Source organism: Neofelis nebulosa, chromosome 9 (genome assembly GCF_028018385.1).
Source record: "Neofelis nebulosa isolate mNeoNeb1 chromosome 9, mNeoNeb1.pri, whole genome shotgun sequence".
Taxonomy (NCBI): Eukaryota; Metazoa; Chordata; class Mammalia; order Carnivora; family Felidae; genus Neofelis; species Neofelis nebulosa.
The window spans coordinates 129,057,451-129,076,978 of record NC_080790.1 but is presented as its reverse complement, the minus strand read 5'-3'; the positions used below and the strand labels follow the sequence as shown (position 1 = coordinate 129,076,978).

Genomic DNA, 19,528 nt, shown 5'->3' with positions numbered 1-19,528 from the left:
CAGCCTGTCCCCAGCTCAGCTGCCCAGTATTCCCTCGTGCCCTCTCTCCTCCAGGAACCCAAGCTCGTACCCTTCCCAGCCTGCTCTCTGTACCCACTGGGCCCCTTCAGAACACCCTGCCTTCGCCTCTGCTCTGCTCTCTGCCTGTCTGTCTTCCCTACCAACCTAGCCTGGTGATCTCCCACTCATTCCTCAGGGCCTGGCTCAGGCGGCTCCTGTGACACCTTCCAAACCCCAATCGCTCCCTCCTCCACCTCCTCCCCGAGCTCCGCACCACAAACGCATCAGAGTTTGTCTCGTTGGTGCTTTGCTCAAACCCCTTGTCAGGTTCTGCTATGCCAGGCACCCTTTTGAAAACTTGAATTTGCAGCTGCAGACCTGAATGGATGAAATTGTAACCGGGGTCATCTCACTGTGTATACAGTAGCTACCCTGGCCGGGTCTCTGAACCGCGGGCTGCCCCGGCCTCGCTCTCGGCTATGCTCAGGCAGCCGCTCTTTGCACGCTCACGTAAGCGCACCACCCTCCTCGGGCACCGGCTCGTGCTCATGCCATGGCCTCTGCCCCCCCCCGCCCCCCCGTCCACCTTCCCAGTGCGGCTCAGTCCTAGTCCCTGCACACCCCGGCCCCCGGCGGCCACCCAGCCTTATCCCCCACCTTCCCCCCACTCTACCCTTACCCTTTCGCCTCACCGCCCCGGGTCCCTCCTCTTTCTCGGAGGCCAAGCCCTCTCCAGCTTCAGTCAAGGCGTCCCCACTCGCTGTTCCCTTAGTCTTTGCCTAATTCCCACTCAGCCTGCAGGTTTCTGCTCGGATGTTACCTGTTCGAGAAGCCTTCCCTGACCCCCAGTCTATATTAAACCCCCTGGTGACACCCTCATATCGCATGGGCAGCACTACGGCGGGCAGTGTAACAATCGTTACTCTTCACAATCCGTGCAAAAGTTCCTTCAACTTTCTCTAAATGCTACCAGTTACTTATTTATTTATTTATTCACTTATTTTCGAGTTAGCTCGTTAAGGCTTGTGTCATCCCCAGGGCCGAGCAGAGATACCAGCCTGTGGCTCAGCTCGCTTTCAGCATTCAGTTCTTAGAAGGACAGATAAAAAAAAAAAACTTCCCGTAGGTGCCCGACACCCAGCTAGCACATCCTGTCGTGCCGTTAAACTGCCTCAAGAGCCTCCTTGTTCCCTCGGCTTAGTCCCAAGCGACCTGAAGGTGAGGGTCATTGTCCTCCACCTCGTGTCTGGAAAAGCCCCCAACACAAGTCTGGTCACGGTAAACATGCCCCTTTCCTTTTCCTAAAACTCGCGCCCCCAGCACAACACGCACACACACGATGCCTGCGCGTCCACAGCACAGGCGTAGTGAGCTGGTGACGATGAGTCTGGAGCCACAGCTCGAACCCCCGTTTGGAGAGGCAGCTTTCCCGTAATTGAAAGGACTTGTGGAAAGTCCTGGGTTCAAATGGGAGTCCAGCTACTGAAGAGGTGAGTGATCTTGGGTAAGCACCCTAACCTCAGATTCCTCATTTGTAAAATAGAAACTCAACCTGCCTAATCATAGGGTCACTATAATAGTTAAATGATTAGATACTTACAACTGTCATGTGAGAATACATGTAGTATGATCTCATTGTGTAAAATGAAAACCGTCCGTGTGTGTGAAAGCGTGGGAAAAATCTGAGGGGACGCGTCCCGCACTGGTGGAGTGTTTGTGTTTGGAGAGGGTGGGGCAGAAGGGTGATAAAGTATTCTTCTCCTTTGCTATGGTTTTATATTTTCCTGCTTGGATATTTAATGAGACCACATTCACATGCGATACAAGCTGCTGTAGATCAGGTTGTCATTGAGCAAGTATTTACCTTCTCTCCCTCCACTTTCGTGGAAGGGGTGCACTTCTCTGGCCCTCGTCGTTGGCCGTGGCCATGTGACTGGCTTTGGCCAATGGGATATTAGCGGACATGATATAAACCAAGGCTTGGAATGTACTGGTGGAATGGGGCCTCTCCCCTGTGTTCCTGGCTTTCGACACAAGAAGAACGTGCCCTGGGTGGCCCACTAACTCCCCCAGATGAGTGACTTAGAAGCACCCCGAACCAAACCCACTGCCCAGAGGCCCAGTTGAGATCACAAGACCAATAGCACCTCCTCAGAAAATACATTCATGAGACGCAAACGGGAGTATATTTCGCAGCAAAAGCCGACTGATACACTTGTGTTATTTAAAAAAATTTTTTTTTAACATTTATTCATTTTTTGAGAGGCAGAGAGAGAGCATAAGCAGGGGAGGGGCAGAGAGAGAGGGAGACGCAGAATCCGAAGCAGGCTCCAGGCTCTGAGCTGTCAGCACAGAGCCTGATGCAGGGATTGAACCCACGAACCGTGAGATCATGACCTGAGCTGAAGTCGGACACTTAACTGACTGAGTCCCCCAGGTGCCCCATACACTTGTGTTATTTTTAAAAGAGAGGGGGAGAAACTAAATAGAAAAAAAATGAAATCAGGAAACCGAATGCCGAGCAAATAGCTGGACCCTCTTTCATCTCCTAAAATCCCCCTTCAAGCGCTGGTTCAGAAGACTCCAGAAGACCTTCCAGGCCTACGTTTGACTGGGTTGCCTTTCTTCATGAGATTGTGACCTGGCCGAAGCTGGACACTTAACAGACTGAGCCACCCAGGCGCCCCTAAGCTGGGCCTGATTCTAATGTTTAAGGTACTTATTTTGTGTGAGCTGTGGTTACCAAGTGTAATTCAAAGTGGGGTCTGTTATTATCCCTGTATTATAGTTGCAGAAACAGAAGCTGAAAAGGGACAATTTCCCAAAGTCATATATAGCTTGTAAGGGAGATTGGGTCAGGATTGGGGTTCAGGCTGTCTGGATCCAAAGCTGCATCCTGGGTTCTAGCTGTAGACGCCCTTCTGCAGTAAGAGACCTCCACAAGCACTTAGTGAAGGGCTTTAGGTTAGATGAACAGATAAGTGAGGTTATTTGTTACACATCAGGAGCCGGCCAATACATCGGAGAGGTGGGCACCTGCTGGGTCTGAGGACAGCTCCATGCACATTTACCACCTGCACGGAAATAGGACTTCTTCCACGCACCGAGCTGACAGAGGCTCCGGGTAACTCTGCAGAAGCCCCAGTCTCTTACCACCGAAGCTGAGTGCTCCCCCAAGCTGATTGTCAGCCAGGAAGTGGGTCCAGGACAGGCATAGGCATCAGGCAGTTGAGATTCAAATGATGACTTTGCAGTTCACTTGCTGTGCAATTTGAGGAAAGTCAATCAACGTTTCTGGGCCTTGAAGGGTTGGAGCTGGTGACGCTGGGGCCTGCATGGCCCACAGGCATGTTTATGTGGATGGCACATGGTTTTGTTTTGATTCATTTCAGTTTATTTGACAACATTAAAACAATAAGGTATTTGTGAGGAAGTAGTCACTGATACATAATTGGCGGGAGTGGATCTTGGTACAACCACTGGAAAGGAACAATTTGGCCACTTGATTACGTGTTAAAAATGCACCCACGGGGGCGCCTGGGTGGCTCAGTTATGCATCCGACTCTTGATCTCAGCTCAGGTCTTGATCTCAGCATGGGGAGTTCAACCCCCACGTTGGGCTCTGCGCTGGGCATGAAGCCTACTTTAAACAAACGCACACAGAGAGGTTCTGCTTTTTGGAACGTCGTCCACAAATACACTTGCACATGTGAAGAATGCTATACATTGGAGGTCAAGCAGGCAGCATCGTTTGTAATGTCAACAGTTCTGAAAAATAGCCCAGTGCCTACCCAGAGGAGATGGTTTAGATCCAATATGGATCATCCACACATTGAAATACTATGTGGCTAGAAAAAAGGCCAAGGGCGCTTCTTAGGTACTGATAAGGAAAGTTCTCTAGGATATACTGTTAAGTAAAAAAGCCAGGTGTCAAACAAAGTGCTCATTATGCTTTCTTTTGTCTGAAGGAAAAAAAAAAATGTGTATGCCTATGTTACTATTTGCTTGCATAATTCTAAAGAAATCTTAAATATTCAAGAAAAGTCAGTAACTGTTACCTTTGGGAGTAGGAGACTGGAGTGGGAGGGAGACTTTTTTGTTTACCTTTTCAAAATGTTTTGAATTTTGGGGAAAAAAAAAAGAGTTTAAAACATCGATGTTTTCCTATCTACAGGACCTACCCGCCCTGCAGGTAAAGGGTCAGCGCAGAGCTGGGTGGTAAGTCTACCTCCTAGATGGGCTGTGTGCTCTCCAATTTGCCATACTCCCCACCACTCCCTGTTGTCTCCCTGACCCCGAGACCTGCGGTCTGTTGCCGTCTATCATTTTCCTCTCATTTTCTTAGAGAACTGAGAGAAAAGCCAAGCACTTCTTACACCCAGGCCTTTATCAAAGGCGGCAGGCTTTTGCACAACAATGTGAATATACTAAATCACTACACTACATTGACACTCAAAAATGGTTAAGACGGGGGCACCTGGGTGGCTCAGTCAGTTAAGCGTCTGACTCCTGATTTATGCTCAGGTCATGATCTCACAGTTCGTGAATTCGAGCCCCCCATCAGGCTCCATGATGACAGTGTGGAGCCTGCTTGGAATTCTCTCTCTCCCTCTCTCTCTGCCCCTCCCTGGCTCCCTCTCTCTCTCTCTCTCTCAAAAATAAATAAAATTTAATAAATGTTTACTTATTTTTGAGAGAGAGAGAGAGAGAGCGAGCTGGGAGGGGCACAGAGAGAGGGAGACACAGAATCCAAAGCAGGCTCCAGGCTCTGAGCTGTCAGCACAGAGCCCCACACGGGGCTCGAACTCACAGACTGCAAGATCATGACCTGAGCTGAAGTCACATGCTTTACCCACTGAGCCACCCAGGTGCTCCTTAAAATAAGTAAACTTTAAAAAATGTGGTTCAGATGGTAAATTTCATGTTGCGTGTATTTTACCACTGTTTAAAAAGAAAATGTGGCAGGTTCTATACCTGCATGTCAAGGCATAGATGGTTCTCAGTACCAAGGAAAGTTCCAGAACCAATTATCATGAGCCCAGCTTGGCCCCTGTGCCAGCTCTGTGGCCTGTGGGATGGAAAAGCCAACCTACTTCTCTTACAGACACTGCCTGTGTGGCCCCCTCGAGTGTGCCACTCTGAAAAGAGTGGTTTCCAGTTCTCTCCTGCCTCTAGGATTCCTAAAACGCTTCTGTCCCCAACTTGCTGTGTGACCGTGGACAAATCACTTCCCTCTCGGGGCCTCTTGAAGTGGGTCCTCTCAGAGGCTCTTCAGCCCTTAGAATCTCTGACTTGGTTTGTCCTTGCGCAATCCTTCCGTCACCGTCGCCACAGAAGGATCAAACGGGCTGTGGTGGGGAAGCAGGGAGCAGAGGCTTTCCTTTTGTGTTGGGGATGTGTGGGCTGCAGTGGGAGGCTCCCTTTTCTTTCTTTCTTTTTCTTTGTAGCCAGAAAGTTATTTTAAACCTAAGTGGGGAGCTGCTAAACGCCACATGCCTCAGATCTCATGTGCTACAACGTCTTCTGGGCACAGAGTGAGCAGAATTCTAGTTCTTACTGTTCTCTACCCCCTCCCCCATCCCGAGGGAGGGGCAACCCATTCCATTCATCCTCTGCTCTGCTGAGTCACAAAACTGAGAACCACTTGTCTTCTGGCCTCTGGCAGCCGCTAGGGCCGCAGTCTGAAATTCAGTACCCCCTCAAACTTGCACACTCAAACTTGTGTGGTTCCAGGAGCCCTTATTAAGTTGCAGATTCTGGCTCAGCAGGTCTGGGGCGGGGCCGAGGGTGGCTGTTCTACCAATATCCCCCCGTGATGTCTTGAAGGGCCGTGCCCAAGAGGCTGTTAGCTCAGAAAATCCAGCTGGAAAGTCACCCGAAAATCACTCACCTGCTCCTTCTCATTTTGAATTTGCCTTGCCCCCCCCCCCCATCGTCTTTTTAAATATTTATTTATTTTGAGAGAGAGAGAGCATGAGCAGGGGAGGGACAGAGAGAGGGAGAGAGAGAATCCTGAGCAGGCTCTATGCCGTCATTGTGGAGCCCGATGGGAGGCTCGAACCCACAAACCGCGAGATCAGGACGCGAGCCAGAATCAAGAGTAGGACACTTAACCAAATCAGCCACCTAGGCGCCCCAGCATAGCTGTTCTTTATTGACCGGTTCCTGTGTCCTTGGCACTGAGCGGAGCTCTTTAGGTAGATTACTTAATTTAATCTCTCCAACAAGCCCAGCAAGGAGGACACAATTTTACAGGTGAGGAAACTGAAGCACAGAGAGGTTGAGCATTTTGCTCCTCATTACACAGCAAAGGAGGGCCAGAATTGGTTTGCCTCGGCCCCAGGTCCTGGCCCTTTCTCAGGATTCAACGCCTCTGTAGACTTGCCCCCCCGCCCCACTTTTGTTATAGCTAAGACAGCATATAATGTTCTGAACCTTGCTTTCCCCCCTTTCCAATTTATCTTGGAGACAGCTCAACCACAGTACGCGGAGAGCTGCCCTTTTCTTTCGACCAACAGCATAGAATTTCTGTGCAAGTACGGACCTTACTGGTTTCACCAGGGACCTCTCTGGGGGATGGGCGAAGGGTGCGTCATTTCGGTTCTTTCACTACTAACCCCTGTAAGGAACCACAGGTCTGCAGATACATGGTTTCACACAAGTGTGAGGGTATTTGTAGGATAAACTCTTGGGCCTGGAATGGGTGTGTCAAAGGCTGCGTTCCTTTAAGTTTGGGTACCTACAGCAAGTGGCTCTCACCCCAGAGTCTCACCTACATCGTTTTATAAACTTTTGGCTTTTCTGCTGCTGAGTTTGAGCAGAGAGGCCAGCCTTCTCCGTCTGATGGTCAGAAACACAGCTGAGGTGTGTGGCTTTGAGATCATTTTCCGTATCCAGTGACTCTGTTCTAGCGGTCAGGTCAGCCTGCTTGTCCGTAGAGCGGCATTTGTCATCGGGGATTTAATGGCTTAAAAATAAAGGGGATTGGATTGCACTCAGGAGCCCTGGCAGTAGCTCCGAGCCCTTTCCCCTCACCCCCAGGGACCACAGCTAAGAAACTGGAAGAAGTCACAAAAGAATAATGAAGTTTGGCTTCTCAGGACCCCGAACGGCAGAGGGGCCCCTGGCACAAAGGCGTCTGGAAGCTGAAGATCAGGGTTCAGCCTGGGCTCTGCCACCACCCCTCCCTCTAAATGACCTCCCCTTACGGCAGAGTGGTGGTGAGCCCACAGACTCAGGAGCCCCAAGACCTGGGTCCGCATCCAGCCTCCTCCATGTTTGAGCTACGCCATCATTCCAAATCTTACGTTAGTGATTTAAACTCTGTACCCATTTTCCCATCTGCAAAATCGGGATAATGACAGACAGAGTGGTCGTGAGAACTACTTGCCTTGATGTACACAAAGATTCTGGAACAACATCTGGCACAAAGAAAGTACGTGATAAATATTAGCCATTCTTTCGTTCGGATTTACTTCCTTACTTGATTATTTGTCTAGAATGTCAACTGCAGGAGGGCAGAGACCTCAACTCCTTATTCCCAGAGGTGTCCCCTGCCCCAGCACAGTGCCTGCACGTAGTAGGTCCTCTGCAAACAGTCACTGGAGAAATGAATGAATGGACACTTTTCTTCCTCTCCTTGACCTTCGGTTTTCTTATTTGTAAATGCGAGACTTTTACTCTGTTCTCTGTGCTCATCTATGTTTTCCAAATCTGTGGTGATCGTGTATCGTTTCTTTTTGCAATTGGAAGAAAAAATTATTATTAAAAAACTTTTTTTAATGTTTATTTGTTTTTGAGAGGCAGAGACAGAAGGCACGTGGGGGAGGGGCAGAGAGAGAGAGGGAGGCACAGAATCCTCAGGGAGGCTCTGAGCTGTCAGTGTAGAACCCAATGTGGGGCTCAAACCCACGAACCATGAGATCATGACCTGAGCTGAAGTGGGACGCTCAATTGATTGAGCCACCCAGGTGCCCCCGTAAGAAAAAATTAGTAAAAAATGGATAAACCCTTACCCATAAATAGCTGAAACTTGAAGGAAACCTTTGATCGGTGAGTGGATAGACAAATTGTGGTCCATCCAGACAATGGAATATTATTCAGCACTAGTATATAAGCTATTAAGCCGGAAAAGACATGGTGGAATCTTAAAAGCATATAACTAAGTGAAACAAGCCAGTCTGAAAAGTCTACATATGGTATGATTCCAAGTGTGTGACGTCCTGGAAAAGGCAGAATTATGGTGGCCATGAGAAGAGCAGTGGTTGCCAAGGGTTTGTGGGGAGGGAAGGAAGGGATCACTAGGCAAAGCACAGGATTTTGGGGGCAGTGAAACCATTCTGTATGATACTGAAATGGGAAATTATGTGTTATTATACATTTGTCCAAACCCGTAGAGTATGCAACACAGAATGAACCCTACTGTAAACCATGGGCTTAGTTAATAACGATGTACCAATATGGCTCTAATGTTGGCTGTTGGCATTAACTAATGTGCCACGCTAATGCAAGATGTTAGTAATAGGGGGAACTTAGCGGGGGGTGAGAGGGTTATAGGGGAACTCTCTGTACTTTCCCCTCAATTTTTCTGTAAACCTAAAATTCCTCTAAAAAAAAAGTCTATTAATTAGGGGCACCTGGGTGGCTCGGTTGGTTGAATGTCCAACTTTTTTTTTAAGAATTTTTTTTAATGTTTATTTATTTGAGAGAGAGAGAGCAAGCATGAGTCGGGGAGGGGCAGAGAGAGAGGGAGACACAGGATCAGAAGCAGGCTCCAGGCTCTGAGCTGTCAGCCCAGAGCCTGACGCAGGGCTCGAACCCACGAACGGTGAGATCCTGACCTGAGCTGAAGTCGGACGCTTAACCTGAGCCACCCCGGTGCCCCTGAGGTCTGACTCTTGATTTCAGCTTGGGTCATGATCTCATGGTTCGTGAGTTCGAACCCCACATGGGGTTCCGTGCTGACAGTGCAGAACCTGCTTGGGATTCTCCCTCTCTCTCTGCTCCCCCGACCCACTCTCAAAATATAAATTAAAAAACTTCAAAAAAAGATAAAAAAAATTTAAACGGCTATTAATTTTTAAAAAAGTATAGGTTCAGTTTTAAAACTTTAATTCACTTTTTTTGTTTGCTTGGATTTATAACTATTTGGCCATCAGTGGTTCTCATCCACATTGACTGAAGATTTTTGGAAGTGGGAACAGGGATGCAGGTGACCCAAGTACAGAGCTTGTTCGATGAACCTTCCTCCTGTCATTACATTTTCTGGACAACTGCCTACGGACACAGTAGGGGGCATTCCTTATTCCTCTGGCCTGGGTCAATGCGCACATCTGGAGTGCCCATCTCTTTCAAGGCAAATTTCTGGATCTCTTTGAGGTTCCCAAGAGTGCACTTTTTGAAGCCTGTTCCTTGGATGTGCTTGGGAACGCTGATGATATGTTCTCTGGTCACCACCTCCTTGATGGCAGGATGGCCTTCTTGTAACCATCCTTTTTTGCGGGAGCCATTCTGCCTGGCCCAGGTTGGAAAGGAAGAACAGAGTGGAATGTTGATTCACTGGCTTGGCAATCACACACATGCATGCATGTGCATGCACACACACACACACACACACACACACGTATGCACACACACGCCTTACACAGGCAGGGATAGTTTCCAATTCATTCTTTCTGGATGTGCTTCGAGTTTTAGGAAATGTGTTCAAGACCTAACAAAACGTTTAGACCGTAATGATGACATCGTACAACTTGGAGATTTCACAGATGAGAAAAGTGAGGCCTGGAGAGAGGAAGTGACTTGTCATGAGAGGAGAGAGAGGTGAAATCTTTCCCAGGTCCGCTCACCACCACTGTGTGGGCTCTGTCTCAGGTACGTCCTCTGTAATATGGGTTATAAGAGCATCCACCTCCCCTGATTGTTGTCGGGTATAAATGAAACTATATGCAAGGTACATAGCACATGCTCAGTTAAAGTCAGGCATCATTATTATTAGTGTTCATTTATGGTAAGGAGGAAGGGGAGGATGTTAGTTCCTATTCTTCCTGTTTGAACTGTCAGGGTAGAATGCCTGCATCAGTTTACATCCCCACCTTAAGGTATAAGGGTATATTTTGTTTTTAGTTTTTTTGTTTTTTTTTTACTTTCTATAACTTTGCGATGGAGGGTGGGAAGGAGGTTATTGTCTGAAAGGCCCTTGAGCAAAGCCCACAGCCCACTGTAGGATTTCTTCGTACACGGCATGTCTCTGTGAAACACTGTCAGGTGGAGACAGTGTGTCCCCTGATCAGAAACCCCAGGGCTGTGACTGACCTTCACCCAAGAAACTCTAATCAAACTGTTATTGAAGTCAGAGGCCTCTGGGGTGTCATCTTGTCCAGGCTTTGCAAACTCAACCACCTACAGGGCCCTGGCAGGGAAAGTTCAGGCCCAGGGGGACCTGCAGTGAACTGGGGCACACTGGCTCCATCCAAGGGTGCCACCTCTAGATGGTGGTGACCACTCAACTTTAAAGCTTGCGTGAGACAAATAAGAAATGTCTGGGGCCCAGGTATGGTTCCTGGGCAACTTCTGAAGTCCAACCTCTCACTGGGAAAGATGGGGAAACTGAGGCCCAAGGAGGTAGAACAACTTGCTTAAGGTCCCCCAAAGCTAATATGAAAACCCCATTCTTTTCAGCCTGCTTTCACTGCTGTGCTGTTCTGGGCCAAAGGGTGTTACCTAAAGTCTGTGATGGTTTCTCTTAGGGTCACAGAGGCGTGTCCCAGCCTCTGAATGTACAGACTAAGCTAGATGGGGCCACAGGGCTGCTGGAGGTATAAGTCAAACCCCACCCTTCCTGTCGGAAAATGAGACCTCCTCTCTGGGCCTCAGTGAAGAGGCAGAGACATCTTTTTCTTTAAAAAAATTTGTTTTAATTGTGGCAAAATACACCTAATATAAAGTTTACCACAGTAACCATTAAAAAAAATTTTTTTTTTTAACATTTATTTGTTTTTGAGACAGAGAGAGACAGAGCATGAACGGGGGAGGGTCAGAGAGAGAGGGAGACACAGAATCTGAAACAGGCTCCAGGCTCTGAGATGTCAGCACAGAGCCCAACGCGGGGCTCGAACCCACGGACCGTGAGATCATGACCTGAGCCGAAGTCGGACGCTTAACCGACTGAGCCACCCAGGCGCCCCACAGTAACCATTTTTTGAAGCATTAATTAATTAATTAATTGATTAATTTTTAATGTTTATTTATTTTGAGAGAGAGAGAGAGAGAGAGAGAGCATTCACGTGCAACTGCCTGAGCAGGGGAGGGGCAGAGAGAAAGGGAGAGAGAGAATCCCAAGCAGGCTCTGTGCTGTTAGCACAGAGCCCAACGCGGGGCTCCAACCCATGAACCATGAGATCATGACCTGAGCTGAAATCAAGAGTCAAGCACTGAACCGACTGAGCCACCCAGGTGCCCCCATCGTAACTCTATTTAAGCATTTGGTTTAGGGGTATTAAGGGCACACGTTGTTGGGCAAACATCCCCACCACCCATCTCCAGAACTCTTTTCATCCGGCAGAGCTGGAACTCTGTCTCCATGAAGCCATGACTCCCCAGGCCCCCCTCTGCCTGGCCCCTGGTGCCCTCCATTCCACTTTCTGTCTCCATGAACTTGGCTCTCCTAAGGACCTCACAGAAGTGGAGTCAGTGTTTGTCCTTTTGTGACGGCCTTGCTCCACTCGACATAAGATCCTCAAGATTCATCCGTGTTGTAACCTGTGTCAGAATTCCCTCCCTTTTAAAGGCAGGATGATATTCTGTTGTATGAATAGACCACAATTTGCTTATCGATTCATGCACTGATGGACCCTTGGGTCACTTCGGCCTTTCGGCTACTGTGAATAATGCCATGAACGTGGGTGTATAAACATCGGTTTTAAGTCCCCGCCTTTAATTCTTTTGGGTACATACCCAGAAGAGGAATTTCTGGGTCACATGCTAATTCTATTTTTAATTTTTTGAGGAACCACCATACTGTTTTCCAGTGGCTGCATCATTTTACACCCCCACCCACAAAACCCCGAAGGGTTCCCATTTCTCCACGTTCTCCCCGACACTTGTTATTTTCTGTTATTCTGATGGCAGCCAAACCTAATGGGTGTTTGGTGAGGCAGGACACCTTGGTTTGTGTCTGGAAGGGTGGTTAGATGACCAGATTCGTGCTCAGTGTCAGCAGAATACCTTGGTTTTGTTGTTGCAGCTGTTTTGATTTAGTGGGCCTGTTAAAACTTATTAACGATCACTAGGCTTTCTAAGAATCTTTTTATTTCCATAAAACATAAGTGTTTTTGTGAGTTAAAACTGTAAAGTAGATAGTACAGTGCCTAGCAGACAGTAAGTGCTCAATAAATGTGACCTAGAGGCAGAAGGTAGGGAAAGTGGATGAAATAGTTGAAGGGGGGGGCGCCTGGGTGGCGCAGTCGGTTAAGCGTCCGACTTCAGCCAGGTCACGATCTCACCGTCCATGAGTTCGAGCCCCGCGTCAGGCTCTGGGCTGATGGCTCGGAGCCTGGAGCCTGTTTCCGATTCTGTGTCTCCCTCTCTCTCTGCCCCTCCCCCGTTCATGCTCTGTCTCTCTCTGTCCCAAAAAAAAAAAAAAAAAAAAAAAAAAAAAACGTTGAAATAGTTGAAGGGGGTCCAAAGGTATATACTTCCGGATAGAAAATAAAAAAAGTCACGAGGATGTGACACACAGCATAGTCGCTATAGTTGATAATGCTATGTTACATATTTGAAAGTTGCTAAGAGGATAGATCTTAGAAGTTCTGAGCAGGAGGAAAAAACGTGTAACTACGTGTGGTGATGGATATTAACTTACGGTGGTGGTTATTCTGTAACATTTACAGATGTCAAATCATATTGCACGCTGGAAACCAATATAATGTTATATGTTAGGTATATCTCAGTTACAAAGAAAAAAAAAAGACTTCAGCTGCCTACATCAAGAAAGATAACCCCAAGGAGGGGCTTTGGAGGTTTGATGGTGATTTGCTGGGGGGGGGGGGGGGGCGCTACGACCCCTTCCCCACCCCCACCCCCACCCCCAGGGTTCCCTGGAGGCTGTCCCTGCTGCTTGGCTAGTTTTAGGCCAGCCTCATTCTGGGATCCTGTCTGGCACCTCCTAGCACCGGGAGTAAGGAAGAGAGGCAGCCCTTGCCCCTGGGAGCCTGTCACCCAGGACAGGGCTGATTAACCCTCCGCCAGACCTGGCCTGTGTCCCATCTAGTCTGCAGGCAGATTCTCTCCTGGAGGCCTTCTCTGCTGTTTTCTCCCCCCCCCCCCCACCCCCTGCCCCATCCCCAATTCCTGTTGCCTTGGGGGCAGGGGAGATGCAAATTTGTCTGCTGCTGAGAGGCTCCCAGAGAGTGTGAACTTGAGAAACCAAGGTCAAGGTCTGCCACGTGTGTGTGTGTGTGTGTGTGTGTGTGTGTGTGTGTGTGTGAGATAGAGAGAGACAGAGAGACAGACACAGACAGAGACAGAAAGGCGGTGGGTGCTGAGTGAGTTTGTGGAAAATCAGGGCTGAGGAGGGCAAGAAAGAGACACGCTCTGGGAGGACAACCAGAAGCTTTCAGAGTCAGGCTGAAGAGGAACTGGGATGTGAACAAGGCCAAAGGGAGTCATAGAAGAGGGAGTCTTGGGTCTGAAGAAGGAGACCTGAGTCTTTTTTTTTTTTTTTTTTTAATGTTTATTTATTTTTGAGAGAGAGAGAAGCAGAGAGAAAGGGAGACACCAAATCCGAAGCAGGCTCCAGGCTCTGCACTGTCAGCACAGCCCGACATGGGGCTTGAACCCACCAACCCCGAAATCATGACCTGAGCCGAAGCCAGACGCTTAACCGACTGAGCCACCCGGGCGCCCCAAAGGAGGCCTGAGTCTTAATGCCCAGCTCTGCTGCGAACCATAGAGCCCTGGATTTGGGACTGAATTGGCGTTCCTTGCAGTGGCCTGCAGGGCTCTCTCCCACCCCTCTGATCTCATCTCTCCCTCCCCTCCCCCTGGTCTGCTTTGCTCCCTCCATAGTGGCCTCTCCTTTCTGTTCTGCCAGCACCAAACTTGTTCCTACCACAGGGCCTTTGCATTCGCCGTCCTTTGGTCAGGAACCCTCTTTTGCCTGGCTCCGGACTTGGCTGGTTGCATCTCAGCTACCGGTCCTGCTCATCTGTCACCTCCCCTGGGGCCCTTCTCTGATCACCCGAGATTAGTTCTGCCAGTTCCTTTGTTTATTGCTTTTGGTATTCTTTTGGTATTCTCTGAAATTATCTTGTATGTTACATTATTTTCTACATGGCCTGTTCCCGGCCGTTTCCCAGGTCCACCATCATGCGTATCTGCTGACTGAACAGATAAACCTGCTGTTCGGCCTCCGATGAGCTATTTCACTACTCTGGGCCTTGGTTTTGTGGAAAAGTGACAAAAAGCCCAGTCTTCTCTAACCCTTTGTCAGCGCTGGTTGTGAAAACCTAAGAAAATTAGGGGAATGTTTTGAAAAGCACAAATGAGAAGTCACTTGCTGAGAGCAGAGAGAGAATGGTCTAGGGGAGAAATTGCTCATTTAACACATTGAATTTGCTTTGCAAAGTGTTACTCGTCACAGCCAACCCCCAAGCAAACAGTCTCACCTTCTTCTTACCCTTGGGGAAGTAACAACTTCTTAAGGAGATAAGAATATTGATTTTATTTACTCTCATCTGCACCTGTGGGTGGGATGGTTCACTGCTTGTTGCACTCTTGCCAAATCTTGAAAACTAGGCCTCTAGCAGGAGCTTGCTGTGTGACCTTGGGCAGGCCTCCTCCCCTCTCTGGGCCCTACCTTTTCCATCCCTCGAATGAGAGAATGGAAATGTTTGAAACTTGGGCTTTCCCAGCACTAGTATTTAGGGTATCACAGACTCGCCAGGAGGGAGCAGAAACCACGCTGACCCCAAATGCCCCTGGGATGGGTCTTGTCCAACATGTCCATTAGTAACACTGATCATCGCTGGTCTCCCTCTCAAAGCACTTTGCCATCCATTAGCTGGGATGGAGGTGGGGCATCAGGCTGTTGTCTTTATTCCACTTTGGTAGAGAAAAAAGGAGAGAAGCAAGGCCTTACCTGCCTCTCCAAACTCAATTCCTACCATTCTCCACCCTGGTTGTGCCTCAGGGCCTTTGTGCATGCCACTCATTCTTCATTCTGGAATATTTTTTCCCCAGCTACCCTCACTTCACTAGCTCTGAACTTAAATGTCTGCAGGAGGCCTTCCCTGATCACCTTGTTTAAAATAACAGCCCTCCTGGAGCACCTGGGTGGCTCAGTCAGTTAAGTGTCTGACTCAGCTCATGATCTCATGGTTTGTGAGTTCGAGCCCCGCGTCGGTCTCTGTGCTGACAGCTCAGAGCCTGGAACCTGCTTCAGATTCTGTGTCTCCCTCTCTCTCTGCCCCTCCCCTGCTCACGCTCTGCCTCTCTCTGTCTCCCAATAATAAATAAACATTAAAAAAAGTTAAAAAAAATTTTTTTAAATTAACAGCCCTCCCACACCTATTACTCTCTGTTTTATTTTTCTTCAGGTAATTTCTCAACACTTGACATTAGAATGATGTCTCTATTTTTTAACTGTCTGTCTCCTCCCCTAGAATGTTAGCTGCGTGAGATGGAGATTTCTATCTGTCTTGTTCAGTGTGCCGTCTTCCCAATCCCCAGCAGAGGCCTGGAACTGTGTGAACGTTTACTAAATAACTGTTGAATTGAATTAACCTCCTGGGGATGCAGAGGTGGAAGTGACCTTGGAAGATAAATTTCATCTGTCCCCCTGCCACCAAGCTGGACTCAGGGGCCTGCGTGGGTGTGTCTATTCCGTGAGAATCTCTCAGCAGCAATCAAGATTCTTGACATCTTTAAAAAATACAGTGGTTTTGATCACGACCAAGATCTGCACACTTTCTTTGCTTTCTCACCGAGGTTGACAGAAACAGGAAAAAAGGCAAGATATTTACAGATGAATGATACGGGCAAACTGCTAAAAAGAGAGATTTGAGGGGCGCCTGGGTGGCTCAGTCGGTTAAGCGGCCGACTTCGGCTCAGGTCATGATCTCGTGGTCCATGGGTTCGAGCCCCATGTTGGGCTCTGTGCTGACCTCTCAGAGCCTGGAGCCTGTTTCAGATTCTGTGTCTTCCTCTCTCTCTGACCCTTCCCCGTTCATGCTCTGTCTCTCTCTGTCTCAAAAATAAATAAACGTTAAAAAAAATTTAAAAAAAAAAAAAAGAGAGACTTGATTCTTTCTCTCACGGGACTGAGGGTTTCTGTGCTCCATTCGATAGTACACCCACTGGATGAGGGTGAACGTGATCATCTTATTAACACGATGATCCTCGCGAAGGCTAATGTTATGTGCAAGGCCCCATGTGCCGGACTTTCAGTGCTTCATTACTAAGCCCCAGAACAGCCCTGAGAGGTGAGTAATGCTGTGATGATCCTCCTGTCACCGGTGAGGAAACCGGGGCTCGGCCACACGCCGATGTCAGTGACATCTGAAAAACCCCCTCAAGAGATGAAACGTTCGGGGCTGGGGATCTGGAATCAGACTGCCTCTCCCCGCCGTGGGATGTCTGACCTTGGGCGATTTAATTAGCTGCCCTGTACCTCAGTCTCCCCATCTGGAAGATGGGACTCTGCTGCTGCTGCCCATGTCAATGAAAATTCACTGTGACGTGACTAGAGACCATGCAAAGTATGTCCTCAGTAGTTGTTAGTTATTTGTGTTATCATTTCCTTGTGCACTTGTCTTCTCTCTCTGTCACAGTGTACACACAGGCACGCACACACACACAAATACCTGGTGGGCTTCCTGGAGGAGAAGTTCTGCCAGTCAGCCCGGCAGCCAGCTGAGTTCCGGAGCCAGAGCCAGGCTTGGATCTCCTCCTCTGGCAGGAAATCTCCCACTGAGAGGGGAGTGCCAGCCCCCTGCAGCCTTTCCCACCCTCCCCCACCCCTGCACTCAGGCCAGCCCCACACACAGGGCATGTGCCAGTCCCTCCTGCCTGTGTGTGCCTCAGCCTGGTAGCTGGACCAGATGGTGGGACAGTCGGAGAGGGGTTCTGGCAGGGGTTGTTCAGAGCACCTGCCCAACTGCAAAGGTCAGGGTGTTGGGTTTCCACCTCGCGTGGGGCCCTGGGACACAGGCACGAGACCTCGCAGAGACCAGGCTGGGGTTCGTCTCAGCCCTGCTCACCCCCAGGCTTCTTACTATAGTCAGTCTTCTCGTGTGTGCCCTTGACAGTTTGGGAGGTGTCTTCCCACCCCTGAAGGTCCCCAGGGCGCCAGCATTATTTTGATCGTCTCCATGGCATGGGGCTCGTTGGCGCTGAATGTCTTGCTCTGTGTCACTGCGCCCACGGAACTGGGATCCAACTGAAATTTACAGAGTTTAAGCCCAGGGTGCTGGCCACCACGCTGCACAGACTGTATGCAAGCGTGTGTGTGTTGTGTGTGCACAAATATTATTGGGTGTGCCAAGAAAGGAGATGGCTGGCCCTGGAACGGGCGGTTCAGCCTTTCTGACGGTCCGAGTTTATGTGTGAGCTGTTCGAAGTACGTGGTGAGTCCTTTTATTTAGGTATCCTTATGATTTAAATTTTTAACTTATTTTTTGGACAGGTATTACATTCACAGAGTTCAAAATCCACATCGGTACGGTGGAGCGTTCCCCTCCCCCCCCCCGGATGCATCCGCTCAGCTCCCCTCTCCAGAGGCACTCGGTTATCACTTTCCCCTGCCAGGCTGTCCTGTGCGTCTACAGGTCGATATGAACTTAAATACCCACCCCTCCCCGGACACTCCATACACTCCACTCGCTGTTTGCTCCTTGCTTTTCTTGTTTAATATGTATGTCCCAGAGATCATTCCATAGCAGTACATAAAGAGCAGCTTTGATACTTTTCATGGCTGTGTCATGCTCCATGGTAGGGAGGCACTTATTGGACTGCATCCCTGTCGACGGACATTTAGGTTATCTCCACCACTTGTCATGACAGACTATGGTACAAAGGATCATTCTGTATATGCATCACTGGGTATGTGTATGTGGGCGGGATATAGCACCTTGCTACTCAAAATGTCCCCAAACTAGCAGCTGGGCATCAGGTGGGAGCTTCATCAGAACTGTAGCATCACGTAATCCCCCCCACTCAGACCTGCCGGATTGGGACCAGTGTTTTAAAAACATTTGTATTAGGCAGTTTGTATCACGCACATTAAAGTTTCAGAAGCGCTGGTCTGGAAGACAGATTCCCAGGAGTGGAATGCTGGGTCAGGAGAGAGGTGCATTAGTAAGCTAAGTTCACATCTGTGGAACTTGATTCAATACATAGTCTCACCTGTGACGTGTACGCATTTGGATAGAATCTTGAAAAAGAATCCATATCCGGGGCCACAGACTATGGAGAGGAGGATTCAGTGGGGCCAGGGTGGGCCTGGAATCTGTATTTCCTACACTCCCTGCTTAATTCTGGGTCAACTAGGTTTGAGAACTGGTCTAAATACATCCTTACTGGGGCGCCTGGGTGGCTCAGTCGGTTAAGCGGCCGACTTCAGCTCAGGTCACGATCTCGCGGTCCGTGAGTTCCAGCCCCGCGTCGGGCTCTGGGCTGACGGCTCAGAGCCTGGAGCCTGCTTCCGATTCTGTGTCTCCCTCTCTCTCTGCCCCACCCCTGTTCATGCTCTGTCTCTCTCTGTCTCAAAAATAAATGAACGTTAAAAAAAAAATTAAAAAAAAAATACATCCCTACTCTTTGCACAGGCATCTTTAAAGGGCTCCTGGGCAGGAGGGCTATACTGGTCTTTAAGCCTCCATCCAGGGTTAGTACTTGTGACTGGAGTGGGCTAGGTTAGATTTCTAGGACATCAAAGTAAAAAGGGAAATTAGAGGGGCGCCTGAATGGCTCAGTCGGTTAAGCATCCAACTCTAGATTTCAGTTTAGGGCATGATCTCACGGTTCGTGGGGTTGAGCCCTACCACGGGCTCTGCACTGACAGCACAGACCCTTGGAATTCTCTCTTGCTTGGAATTCTCTCTCTTTCTGCCCCGCCCCTGGTTCTTCTCTCTCTCTCTCTCTCTCAAATAAATAAATAAACTTAAAAGAAAAATAGAAGAAAGTTAGAAAAGGTGCAAACCAAGCAAAACACATGTGGGTTGAAATTGGTCCCCAATCCTTGAGTTTGTGACTCTTGGTGCCCTCGTGATGCCTTTTTTTTTTTTTTTTAATGTTTATTTATTCTTGAGAGAGAAAGAGAGCAGCGGAGGGGCAGAGAGAGAGGGAGACAGAGGATCTGAAGCTGGCTCCACACTGACAGCAGAGAGCCCGACGTGGGGCTCCAGCTCACCAAAGGTGAGATAATGACCTGAGCTGATGTCAGAGGCTTAACCCACTGAGCCACCGGGGTGCCCCCTGCATCATGCCTTTAAAAAACCAAAAATCTGTTTCGGTCAAATCTCATATTGCC

The 19,528-nt window shown here is 48.8% G+C and overlaps 1 long non-coding RNA gene across 1 annotated transcript; it reads left to right on the top strand.

Moving 5' to 3' along the window:
* The first annotated feature begins 1,147 nt into the window (after nt 1–1,147).
* Nucleotides 1,148–15,970, top strand: LOC131485892 (uncharacterized). The gene is made up of 3 exons (XR_009249062.1): nt 1,148–1,490; nt 9,691–9,873; nt 15,663–15,970. It is a non-coding gene; the product is annotated as an uncharacterized LOC131485892 (long non-coding RNA).
* Nucleotides 15,971–19,528: the final 3,558 nt, after the last annotated feature.